The following is a 14,054-nucleotide window of genomic DNA, read 5'->3' on the forward strand; positions in this document are numbered from 1 at the left end:
ATATAACAATTATAAATATATATGCACCCAACATAGGGACACCTCAATAAATAAGGGAACTTCTAACAGCTATAAAAGGATATCGACAGTAACACAATGATACGGGGGGGACTTTAAGACTTAACTTACACCAATGGACAGACCATCCAAACAGAAAATTAATAAGGAAACACAAGCTTTAAATGACACAATAAACCAGAAAGATTTAATTGATATTTATAGGACATTCCATTCAAAAACAGCAGATTACACTTTCTTCTCAGGAGCACATGGAACATTCTCCAGGATAGATCACATCTTGGGTCACAAATCAAGCCTCAGTAAATTTAAGAAAATTAAAATCATATCAAGCATCTTTTCTGACCACAACACTATGAGATTAGAAATCAACTACAGTGAACAAATGTAAAAAAACACAAACACATAGAGGCTAAACAATACATTGCTAAATAACCAACAGATCACTGAAGAAATCAAAGAGGAAATCAAAAAGTACCTAGAGACAAATGTCAATGAAAACACAAAGATCTAAAACCTATGGGATGCAGCAAAAGCAGTTCTAAGAGGGATGTTTATAGCAATACAAGCCTACCTCAAGAAACAACAAAAATCTCAAATAAACAATCTAAACTTACACCTAAAGGAAGTAGAGAAAGAAGGACAAACAAAACCCAAAGTTAGTAGAAGGAAAGAAATCATAACTATCAGAGCAGAAATAAATGAAATAGAAACAAAGAAAAAAATAGCCATGTTCAATAAAACTAAAAGCTGGTTCTTTGAGAAGATAAACAAAATTGATAAACCATTATCCCAACTCATCAAGAAAAAGAGGGAGAGGACGCAAATCGTTAAATTTAGAAATGAAAAAGGAGAAGCTACCACAGACACCGCAGAAATACAAGGCATCCTAAGAGACTACTACAAGCAACTCTATGCCAATAAAATGGACAACCTGGAAGAAATGGACAAATTCTTAGAAAGGTATAACCTTCCAAGACTGAACCAGGAAGAAATAGAAAATGTGAACAGACCAATCCCAAGTAATGAAATTGAAACTGTGATTAAAAATCTTCCAACAAACAAAAGTCCAGGACCAGATGGCTTCACAGGTGAATTCTATCAAACATTTAGAGAAGAGCTAACACCCATCCTTCCCAAACTCTTCCAAAAATTTGCAGAGGAAGGAACACTCCCAAACTCATTCTATGAGGCCACCATCACCCTGATACCAAAACCAACAAAGATAATACAAACAAAGAAAATTACAGACCAATATCACTAATGAATATAGATGCAAAAATCCTCAACAAAATACTAGAAAACAGAATCCAACAACACATTAAAAAGATAATACATCATGATCAAGTAGGATTTATCCCAGGGATGTAAGAATTCTTCAATATATGCAAATCAATCAATGTGATACACCATATTAACAAATTGAAGAAGAAAACCATATGAGCATCTCAATAGGTGTAAAAAAAAGCTTTTGACAAAATTCAACACCCATTTATGATAAAAACTCTCCAGAAAGTGGGCATAGAGGGAAACTACCTCAACATAATAAAGGCCATATATGAGAAGCCCACAGCAAACATCATTCTAAATGGTGAAAAACTGAAAGCATTTCCTCTAAGATCAGGAACAAGACAAGGATTCCCACTCTTACCACTATTATTTAACATAGTTTTGGAAGTCATAACCATGTCAATTAGAGAAGATAAAGAAATAAAAGGAATACAAATTAGAAAAGAAGTCATACTCTCACTGTTTGCAGATGACATGACACTATACATAGAGAATCCTAAAGATGTCACCAGGAAACTACTAGAGCTAATCAATGAATTTGGTACAGTAGCAGGATACAAAATTAATGCACAGAAATCTCTTGCATTCCTATACACTAATGATGAAAAATCTGAAAGAGAAATGAAGGAAACATCCCCATTTACCATTGCAACAAAAATAATAAGGTACCTAGGAATAAACCTACTTAGGGAGACAAAAAAACCTGTATGCAGAAACCTATAAGACACTGATGAAAGAAATTAAAGAGGATACTAACAGATGGAAAGATATCCCATGTTCTTGGATTGGAAGAATCAATATTGTGAAAATGACTATACTTCCCAAAGCGATCTACAGATTCAATGCAATCCCTGTCAAATTACCAATGGCATTTTTTACAGAACTAGAACAAAAAAATCTTAAAATGTGTATGGAGACACAAAAGACCCCAAATAGCCAAAGCAGTGCTGAGGGAAAAAAACGGAGCCGGAGGAATCAGACTCCCGGACTTCAGACTATACTACAAAGGTACAGTAATAAGGACAATATGGTACTGGCACAAAAACAGAAATATAGATCAATGGAACAGGATAGATAACCCAGAGATAAACCCACACACCTATGGTCAACTAATCTATGACAAAGGAGACAAGGATATACAATGGAGAAAAGACAGTCCCTTCAATAAATAGTGCTGGGAAAACTGTACAGCTACATGTAAAGCAATGAAATTAGAATACTCCCTAACACCATACACAAAAATAAACTCAAAATGGATTAGAGACCTAAATATAAGTCCAGACACTATAAAACTCTTAGAGGAAAACATAGGAAGAACACTGTGTGACATAAATCACAGCAAGATGTTTTTCGATCCACCTCCTAGAGTAATGGAAATAAAAACAAAGGTAAACATATGGGACCTAATGAAACTTAAAAGTTTTTGCACAGCAAAGGAAACTACAAACAAGACGAAAAGACAACCCTCAAATGGGAGAAAATATTTGCAAACCAATCAATGGACAAAGGATTAATCTCCAAAATATATAAACAGCTCATGCAGCTCAATATCCAAAAAACAAAAAACCCAATCCAAAAATGGGCCGAAGGGTGGTGCAGTGGTTGAGAGTCCGCCTGCTGATGCAGGGGACACAGGTTCATGCCCCGGTCTGGGAAGATCCCACATGCCGCAGAGTGGCTGGGCCCGTGAGCCATGGCCACTGAGCCTGTGCGTCCAGAGCCTGTGCTCCACAACGGGAGAGGCCACAGCAGTGAGAGGCCCACGTTCCGCAAAAAAAATAAATAAATAAAAATTAAAAATGGGCCAAAGACCTAAATAGACATTTCTCCAAAGAATACCTACAGGTGGGCAAGAAGCACATGAAAAGCTGTTCAACATCATTAATCATTAGAGAAATGCAAATCAAACTACAATGAGGTATCACCTCACACCAGTTAGAATGGGCATCATCAGAACAATCTACAAACAACAAATGCTGGACAGCGTGTGGAGAAAAGGGAACTCTCTTAACCTGTTGGTGGGAATGTAAATTGATACAGCCACTATGGAGCACAGTATGGAGGTTCCTTAGAAAACTACAAATAGAACTACCATATGACCCAGCAATCTCACTGCTGGACATATACTCAGAGAAAACCATAATTCAAAAAGACACATGCACCCCAATGTTCATTGCAGCACTATTTACAATAGCCAGGTCATGGAAGCAACCTAAATGCCTATCGACAGATGAATGGTTAAAGAAGTGGTACATATATACAGTGGAATATTACTCAGCCTTAAAAAGGAATGAAATTGGGTCATTTGTAGACACATGGATGGATCTAGAGACTGTCATACTGAGTAAAGTAAGTCAGGAAGAGAAAAACAAATATTGTATATTAACGCATATATGTGGAACCTAGAAAAATGATACATATGAACTAGTTTTCAGGGCAGAAATAGAGACCCAGATGTAGAGAGTAAATGTATGGACACCAAGGGGGGAAAGGGGTGGGGGTGGGTGGGTGGTGTGATGAATTGGGAGATTGGGATTGACATATATACACTAATATGTATAAAATGGATTACTAATAAGAAGCTGCACTATAAAAAAATACAATAAAATTCAAAAATTAAAAAAAAAGAATGTTGCCTATAGCCTGAAATATACAGGATAGCCCATTCTCAAGGCTCTGACCTTTAAGCATATAACACTCTTCCATTCATACACAGATAAAAAGTTGCAGAATAGAGAATAACATTTGTCTTGTTGGAGGTTTACAGGAACATTGTGACCTGACCTATGAGGACAGTTGCCAGAACAAAGGATTCCCACACCAAGAAGTTTGCAACTACCAACCACGTCCCTTCCTCACCTTGCCTTTAAAAATGCTTTGCTGAAACCCTTTGGAAAGTTAGGGATTTGGGGAAGCATGAGCCACCCATTCTCCTTGCATGGCCCTTCAATAAACCTATCTCTGCTCCAAACGCCAATGTTTTGGTTTATTTGACTTCATTGTGCATCAGGCATGTAAACTTATGCTTGATAACAGCAGGAGGCCTGATCTCCTTCATCCTTTCTGGACTACCTCTTTGCTTCCCTTTTGCAGCCTTTCCTGGAAGATCTTTTCTCACTCTCTCCAACTCTTAAGGACACGAGAATTGGGCACCTGGGAGCATTCATAGAATGATAAAACTCCACCTTTGCCTAAAGGAAAGTGGGACTGATTGTGGAGAGGACACCTGACCTTGGACAGTTCTAGCCTATGCCTGGAAGGGCCTCTCCCCATTCTGGGAATCTCTCTGAGCCCACATCACCTTTGTCCCTTCTCAGTGTCCTGGCTTTGTTCTGCTCACTTCATAGGCTTTAATTTTGCCTCTACCCTTTCCTCTGGTTACGTTACAACAAATCTTCCTCATCTACTCTGGCAAAACCACTCAAGCTGGACAGTGAATGAGGGGGTGGAAAAGGAGTTCCTTCATTGCCTCCACCTCCTCCCACATACACATTTTATAATTTTACAAAATTAAATATTTCTATGTAATTTATAATGGCTAATATTCAATTCAATAGTGTGCCACAATTTCTTAAACTTATCTGGCTTGTTGACTGTCTGTATTATTATTATTTTCATTTTAGGAAAGATAGGAATAAAAACTCTTGTAAATTAATAGTTAAAAATGCTCAGGATTGTTTGCAATGGTGTTGTTGTTTTCATTTTAAGAAAATCAGGAAGTACTTCTTTCTGTGAAAAGGCTGGCAGCGAAGAACTAGTTACAAATTTCCTATATTCTCGAAGTAACCAGTTGGCTTAGAGACCCAGAATATGAATACCAAGTGGCCTTATTCAAGTTCCAGGTAAACTACATATGATAGTGTTTAGCACATCCTTAGAAGAGCAGCAATACATTGATATCCAGTCTAAACCTGATTAAAGAGAAAACTTTTCAAAAGATTTAGTAAGTGACAATATCACAAATTTTTCCAAGTGTCTTCCTGATTCTCTGTCCTTTCATTGCTCTCAGGAGAAGGCAGAATTTTTATTTTATCATCACCAAATGACTTACTCACTTTTTGAAAATATATAGCATCACCAGCTTAGGTTTGAAAAATAATGTCATCTAAACCTTCAGTATCAGAGGGACTGATTACTTTCAAAGGGAGGCTGAGAATAACCAGAGAATATTTACATGATGATCTATGGGATAGGAAACCAAAGGAGAATTCACAATATAAGCTGGCAAAGAGAACTGAAAAGCTTCGACCAAAGGTATGAGGAAAAATGAGAAGAGTGATATTTTATGATGTCACTTGTCAATAACAAACTGACTATAAGAAAGTGACTGATCCTTGACTTGGAGTCTGCAAATTTGGGACGCTTCCCCTCACTGGACATACCTGTATGTTTAGTCTTTTGATGGAGGAAATATGGTAATTGCTGATAATCAACCAAAAAAGTAGGATTATATCATTTTTTACATTCTTTAATTCCAGTTAATTATTATGTCTAGTCTTACCTATCTCCAATTGTCTGAATGTGTGTGTGCTGAAAATCCCTGGGAACCTACCCTTTTCATTATTCTCTTTTCCCCTTTCTCTAAGAGCTCAGGTGGTCCACTAAGAAAATCCACTCCCTCCATGCTTCTGAGACCCCTTCCTGAGGTTTGTTGATAGTGATCACACTCTAAGATCCTGGAGAGTTTATAACTCATGTAATACTATATCCACTTTGCTCTAATTATGGTTCAAAGATGCACAGTAATTCAGGCTTCGAGCAACAGCCCATGACATTTTCCTGACCATAGTGATATGCTCAGTTTTGTCTAAAAAGGCAGGAGGAAGTCAGTATTATTCTTTTATCAGTTGAGGAAATAATATATGTTCTACTGATATTGTTAAGGAAACAGTAGCCCCAGCTGCTGCTGGCAACTCTCTTGAGCTATGAAAAGAAGGAAGCCAGTAGAGGAATAAAGGATACAGATAAAAGAGAATGTAGACAGGAGAACCCAAGAGAAATGACACTTGAGCCCTGGTCAAACTGAGCTCAAAGCCTTCCTCACTGCTAGATTTTTCAGTAATGTGGTCCAGTAAATACCTTAAATTTTTGAGCCAAATCATTCTGGGATTTTTCTTACTTTCAACTTCAAATGTCATATCTAACACAATGGGTTCTCCAACAGGAAGGATAGGATCTGGTCCCCACAGCTGGAGTGGCTCACCTGCCATCAAAGGGAGAACTCAACTAAAATAGAAACTGACACAAGCACAATTACTGTGAACTTTTCAAACCCATGTTGTGACTTTAAACAGGGAAGAAAATCAAAACGTCTGACATTGTGCAATCATAAATTCATTGAAACTGATGTTTGGTGTTTCCATCAAAAATGCTGAAGGAATATTTAGTCAAGGCAGTCAATCATAGAAAGAACAAATGACATTTAACAAACATTAAAAGAAAAAGACACGATTCTTTTCATCTCTTTATTTAAGAAGCAATACCCTTACATGGCAAGACTGTAGTGTTCTTGGCCCATATGGAAAATTTTGTCAGTGTTCTCATAGAATAAATGTTTTTTTCCAGATTATGGAAAATCTGACCAAAACCATTTTTTCCACAATGGAAGCTTGTGGCGAGGGTGGGATGATGATAAGGGGGGAAGGTAGATTAGTGGTCTTGAAATATGCAGATGCATGAAAAGTCTGGGTCTTGCCATCAGTTAGGTGAGGGGAACTTCTTCAAAAAAGCATCATTTTTTTTTTTAAGTACTAAAAAACATGTATTCTTGAACAGTGATTTGGATGGAAGTAGTATTCTGAGAAACTTTTTTTTTTTAGGATAATGAAGCTATTTTAGTATTATTTAAAATAAGAACAACCTTTAAACCGTATGAAGTGGGCAATAGGCACGCCTTCCTTCTCAGGAAGCACGCCTTCCTGAGAAGGGTCCTCCGAGAAGGGTCTTCTCAGGGGCAAAGGCAGCAAGGGTGGGTGGGCAGGAGGGAGTGCAGGCCTGGACGTCAGCAGTGCTTCCTCGGGGCAGACTCTGCAGGTAGGAGAGGTGGCTCTGGGGCTTGGCAGCTCCTGGCTGGAGTGGAGGGAGCTGGCCTGGTGGTCCGTGCCAGTGACTCAGGCAGGGGTGGGGTAGGGCAGGGGTCAGCTGGGTAAAAGAAATGTGAGTTTGAGTGTCAGGAGGAGGTGGCCTTGGCTCTCAGGACTCAAGGGGGACGTCAGGCTGCAGGAGGCCCAAACCCGGGAGTGCTGATCCGCCCCCATCTCTCCAGCGAGGCTCTGTGACTGTGCCCTGGGCGGGTGGGGGGTGGGGGTGGGGGCTCACAGCAGGGTGGGCGGCAGACAGAGAAGTCTCAGGCAGGGCTGCTGGTCAGGCCGGGGCTCAGTGTCCTCTTCTCGGAGGCGCTTGCACCTGGAGCAGATGCTTCTTCTCAAAGGCCCCGGCCTGGGCACAAAGACAGGGACCACTCCATTCCTCATCATGGGCCGGAAGGCCGACAGCCTGGGCTCGGGGCTCTCAGACCTAAGAGGCCCGTCGAGCCGCCTTTGTCCTTCCTCGCATCGGCTGAGGGCCCTCAGCGCGCGGTCTCCTTGGCACAGGTGTCCGGGGACTCCTGGCTGGGCGGACACGTGGACAAGCTGCTTAGGCTTTCAACGGGGGGCGGTACGGATGTCCACCAGGCTCTGCGTGTGGCAGGAGAGGCGGGCGTTCCACTGGGACCTCATCGTGAAACCGTTGCCATGGCCGGAAAACCCCAGCCCCGAGGAGGTGCGGAGGGGCGGCCCGCTGGGAAGGCGTGTCCAGCCCTGGGGCGCTGAGGACCCGCGGACCAGGTAGTACTTCCAGCTGCGCAGGACGGCGGGGAGCGGCTGCCTGCTGCGGAACCAGAGCCCGCGATCCTGGCGGCGGTGGCGGCGGTAGCACAGGATTGGGCGCCCGTCCCGGCCCATCAGGAGGCAGGTGCCGCGGGCGGCCCGGTCCATGGGAACCATGGGGACCGGCGCTTCCGGGCGTGGGCTGGCTGCGTGGCCTTGGCCGTGCCCAGGTACATGCTCAGGTAGCTGTCCATGCTCGCGGGTCAGCGGGGTCGGACCTTCGACGGGCTTTGGCTTCTGGGAGGCCCCGAAGTCAGCAGACGTGAAGCTTACGGCGCTGAGGCAACCGTTGGCATCGGGGTGTGGGACGGTTCGTGGGGCGTCGGAACCTCTGGGCACGAGGTCCTGCGCGCGCCAGGCCGGGGCCTCGCGGACCCGCCCGGGGCCTCGCGACCCCGGGGCCTCACGGACCCGGGGCCTCGCGGGGCGCCCCTGTGTTCTGAGCACAGGGGATCCTTCAGCTCCCACTGCTGGCCCAGGCGCTTGGCTCTGGGTGGCGGGGGAGCCCTCCACTTTTTGCCCTTGACATTTAAAGGGAGAAAATATAATAATTTGTACCAGGTCCTGAAAATTGACTGAAAGGCACTCTCTTTCATTACTGTAAAAATGAACAAAATGCACTTGAATGCTCCTTTAAGGAAAAAGAGCGAATTTACTTGTATTTCTACAGAGGCTGTGTACTTCTTCTAGAGTGGCTGCTAATGTCACTTTTTGTAATTTTATTCTTTTTTTTTAACATCTTTATTGGGGTATAATTGCTTTACAATGGTGTGTTAGTTTCTGCTTTATAACAAAGTGAATCAGTAATACATATACATATGTCCCCATATCTCTTCCCTCTTGCGTCTCCCTCCCTCCCACCCTCCCTATCCCACCCCTCCAGGCGGTCACAAAGCACCAAGCCGATATCCCTGTGCCCTGCGGCTGCTTCCCACTAGCTATCTACTTTACCCATGCCTCTCTCTCTCGCCCTGTCACAGCTCACCCTTCCCCCTCCCCATACCCTCAAGTCCGTTCTCCAGTAGGTCTGTGTCTTTATTCCTGTCTTACTCCTAGGTTCTTCATGACATTTTTTTTCTTAAATTCCATGTATGTGTGTTAGCATACGGTATTTGTCTTTCTCTTTCTGACTTACTTCACTCTGTATGACAGACTAAAAAAGCATCATTTTTTAAATACAGAAAATGTTTGTATATTTTGGAGACTAATCCTTTGTCAGTTGCTTCATTTGCAAATATTTTCTCCGATTCTGAGTGTTGTCCCTTCATCTTGTTTATGGTTTCCTTTGCTGTGCAAAAGCTTCATTAGGTTCCATTTCTATATATATTTTTTTACTTCCCTTACTCTAGGAGGTGGGTCAAAAAGTATCTTGCTGTGATTTATGTCATAGAGTGTTCTGCCTATGTTTTCCTCTAAGAGTTTTATAGTGTCTGGCCTTACATTTAGGTCTTTAATCACATCTTTATTAGAGTATAAATGTTTTACAATGTTGTGTTAGTTTCTGCTGTACAACAAAGTGAATCAGCTATATGTATACATATATCCTTATATCCCTTCCCTCTTGAGCCTCCTTTCTACCCTCCATATCCCATCTCTCTAGGTCGTCACAAAACACCAAGCTGATCTCCCTGTACTATGCAGCAGCTTCTCACTAGCCATCCATTTTACATTTGGTAGTGTATATATGTCAATGCTACTCTTCATTCCAGCTTCCCCTTCCCCACCCGTGCTCTCAAGTCCATTATCTAAGCCTCTGTCTTTATTCCTGCCTGGCCACTATGTTCATCAGTACCGCTTTTTAAATTTCCGTATATATGTGTTAGCATATGGTGTTTGTTTTTCTCTTTCTGACTTATTTCACTCTGTATGACAGATTCTAGGTCCATCTACCTCACTACAAAAAACTCAATTTCATTCCTTTTTATGGCTGAGTAATATTCCATTGTATATATGTGCCACATCTTCTTTATCCATTCATCTGTTGATGAACATTTAGGTTGCTTCCATGGAAAAAAATAAGTTAAGAGAAATCCTGCCAGACAATAAGTTGCACAAATCCAGTCCTGAATGGAGTCAGAGTGTTTTAAGAGGACCTTCTGGGGTTTGTTCTCCCAAGTGCCTTCTAGGGACAGGGCAACATGTAGTTAAATGGACTCATGCCAATCGACCATGGCAAGGGAAGTATAGAAGCTGAAATTGTACAACAATTAGAAAGATTACCTTTTTTCTGTCAAAACTAATAACAAAACAATTATATATGCATTTCAAATATATGTTTTATCCATTTAATTTTTGAATTTCTTCATTTTATTTCTATTTTATGAATGTTAATAAAATCTTATCATTATCTTTTACACGGATAGTTTAGGAAATACTGTTCTAAACATCATCAGTTCCTAAAATGGTTGCCTCATACCATCAGAGACCTTGTCTAGGAATTTTTGTGCAGTAGAGTGTGTGGGAGAGCAATGTCTTTATATGTACACAACCCACATCCTACAGAAGCAGTGCTGACATACCTCACCACAAATATGCCAAGAGAAATATATATATATATATATATATATTTAGTTATTTCCCCAGGGACCTGAGTGAAATTGGGCATAGATTGACCCACCAATTCCCCTCACTCACCGACTTCCTCCCCAGAGTTTGTCTATGAGAATGAAGCAGAGAAGACAAGCAATGAAAAACTAAAATTTTTATTATAGTACCTTGAAAACTCAGGTTATAGAACATAGAAAAGAGCCTGATATGAGGTTGGAGGGGAGGAAATGTCAAAATAAGGTGGTTAGATTGGGGGTGTGGGGAGAATATCCCCTTCTGGGATGGGTCTTCACACTTGGTTCCAAGTCCACGATGAACTACACACCAGACTCAGACTGCTGACTTCCCTTCTGACCTAGTCCTTGAACTTGCAGACATAGGATAAGTTCATATAACAGTTATAAACTCTCCACTTCAGATACCCTAAAGTGACAGAAGAACTCAAGTGAATGGGGCTGGTGGAGCTTGAGAATCCAATGGAGATATATCCCAGATTCTGGCCTAGGACTCAAATGCTCTCCTTCATCTTCATCAGGGTCCCACCCCAGGTAAAGAGACAGAAAGAAAGGAGAGAAGAGAGGGGATGGGAACAGACAAGCCAGTATTACAGTTCCAGCCCAGGAGGATTCTCTGAAAACCAGACCCAGAAATGGGGGATGAGGCGAGGGAAAAGGCTGGAAAGAAGTGACCTCTTCTGTTTCTTACCTGTGCTTTTTGACAGGCTTCCACAGTAGCCAGGGTTTGAGATGGTGGCTGGATTTCTCTTCCAGGCAACTTAATTGAGCACATCAGTACTACTCCACTCCCATCCACTGGCATTGGGCTCAGAGCCTTATAGAGCAGAGGATGGAGTCAGGTGAGGTGGAAAGGCCTTTAGAGTTCTCCTGGCCTGATTCCCTCATCTGGAATGCCTGATCCCCTCCCCAGAATCACGGAATTTGCTCTTCTCTTCCATGTGGTGTCGCCACAGTTCTCCTCTGGGAAACTCTCCCTAAATCTATTGGCACATTCCAAAATGAATGATCACAAAGACCAATGGAACCTCTCAGAGTAACATGTCACTATCTGAACTACACTTAGTGGTACATTTGTGATTAGCATCTAAACCTCGAAGATAGCATCAGTTTTATAAGGGAAAATTGCGTCAGTCCTAAATCTTTATTTAGGACTCACTAAGCACAGTATGTGCAGACTCAGGGAATCATAGAGAACTGAATTACAAGGCATAATGTGTGAATCATGTAAAAAGTTTGACAAGAGGCAGATTAACTTTACCTGGAGACCTGCACATAACTCAGCTCTTCAGCTTGTCTCAAGGCTCTCCATTTTTTCCCAATTATCCCCTGAGCTCCAGGGGTTTCTAGGATATTTACTTGGCAGGCACAGGGGACAGGGAGGGGCCTGGGTGGCCATAGCATCTTGGGAGGTAACAGATTAAAGAGGATGTAAGTGTACCTCTGTGGGGTCATGGAGCCCAATCCAGACGTCTGAGAGGAGTTTCAAATTGTTCTTGGCCAGGAGGGCACGAAGGATCCCTCAGGCCCACTGAGCACAGACACAAGGTGGCCTGAGGGCCTCTTCTGGCAGGTCATCTGTGTGGAGAAGGGAGACACTGAGAAGGATCTTGAGATGCCTCATGCTGGGGGAAAAGCAGAGCCGAGGTAGGTGAGAAGGGGTGTGTTTGCAAAAGATGAGGTGCTCATTCTCATGCTCAAGAAGCTCTAGATAATGAGACTGCTCATGCCCCACAATCTGGTCTGTAATTTGCTTTTCACTATCACCCCTAATTGCAAATCCCAGCAGTCAGGTCTGCATCCATCCAGGTTTTGGGTGCTATAAACAAGGCATAGCAGTAGGACACATAGGCCATGGAGCCTTTGGGTCATCTGATCCGTGCAAAAAGAAGTTTGTTCTGGGAGTCTTCCCCTGGGGAGGAAGAAATAGAGGAGAGGTATGGGGTGAAATGGAGAGAGGGGATTGGAGTGGGGAGGTGACCTTGGGTAACATCTATGAGGCCAGTGCTTTGGGCAGTGACACCAAACTCCTGACTGCCTGTCACCAGTGCCAACACTTCCAGGATTTTTTTTTTTTTAATTTTGAACGAAAGTTACTAATTGAGAGATAATCTCTTTTGCTCTTACTATTCTCTTTTATTCAAAAGTCCAAGGCTTCTCCTCCTCTGGGCTGACTATTCTTACACTGGATCCTCCAATCATTTTCCTACTCATCTCATTAATGACACTCTATGCTTACTCTCCTTAATCTACCCACATGAATTAGAATCTAATGAGAAAATGGAAATCATCTCATCCCACTGTTACTGGACCACTGTGGTACCTCCCACCACTAGTTACCCTGAAGGAAGGATGATGATGCAGGAATTGCAGGCAGTGTTGTCGTGTGGGGATGTACCATTACCACGGGAGGTACACAGGAGCTTTCCTCCTCTTCTTGGCCCTGAATAAACACTGGGAACCCAGTGCTAGAGGCAGAGAAATCTCACCTTGGAACTGAGACAGGAACATTAGGCAAGAGTGCAGCATCCATGGAAGGCATGATTTTGTCTGTGATGTGCAGAGGCAACCAGAGAACTAAAGGGTGGTCAGAGAGAGGGCATGAGAAACCCCCTGTTGTACCTCTTGTCTCTTCCTCTGTCTAGACCCCTCAGAATAAATCTATCTTGATGGCATCCATCCCCTTCTATATTTCTTGAAAGAATTGGAAAATCTATATACCCTACTACACCTGAGACCTCCTGGGACTGCCTTTGCCTTGTCTCAGTGCTCCTGTGTTCTCTGAGGACAGGGATCCTTGTATACCTTCTCTGAAATGTGTGAGGTGAAACCCCTGCCAGGGGTCTCATCTTCTCTCAGCTCCCACTTACCTGTCTTGCAGGGATCTGCACTGGTTTGTCAGGGTAGAAAGGACTGGGCTTTTATAAGAGGATTTGAAGGAGGGGCACTGTAATGAATAACAGGAAAGTGGAGCCATGACAGGGGTCATGGGAGGAGCCTGGCTTTGGTTCAAGGAGATCCTGTCATGGGGAGGAGTCTCTTCCTTGCACAGCCTGGGAATTGCCACAGATATTGCCTTTTTCTCATTATCAAGTCAGCATTTTTGCCAGGAACAGGTGAAATTTTTTCTTTCCCTGACTCTTCCCTGTTAGACAACTGTGGCACAAAATGAGGTATTAACTTTTAAAGAGCACATCTCCTGGAGTAGTTCTTCCGGTTGATGCCACAAATGCTCACTCCTGTAGGCATACACATGTATTTCTTTCTAACTGTGCAGTAGAATTAAATAAATGTTGGATGTTAAGTGGAGGTGAGT

General features: G+C 42.6%; 1 pseudogene across 1 annotated transcript; it reads right to left on the minus strand.

Annotated features, from left to right (window-relative positions):
• Nucleotides 1-11,499: 11,499 nt before the first annotated feature.
• On the minus strand, nucleotides 11,500-12,606 carry LOC309834137 (lithostathine-like; annotated as a pseudogene). The gene is made up of 3 exons: nucleotides 12,526-12,606; nucleotides 12,180-12,316; nucleotides 11,500-11,556 (listed from the first exon to the last, which is right to left on the minus strand). The product of its transcript is annotated as a lithostathine-like (transcript).
• Nucleotides 12,607-14,054: the final 1,448 nt, after the last annotated feature.

The sequence above is a fragment of the Grampus griseus genome, assembly GCF_964374135.1.
Source record: "Grampus griseus genome assembly, chromosome: 15".
Lineage (NCBI taxonomy): Eukaryota > Metazoa > Chordata > Mammalia > Artiodactyla > Delphinidae > Grampus > Grampus griseus.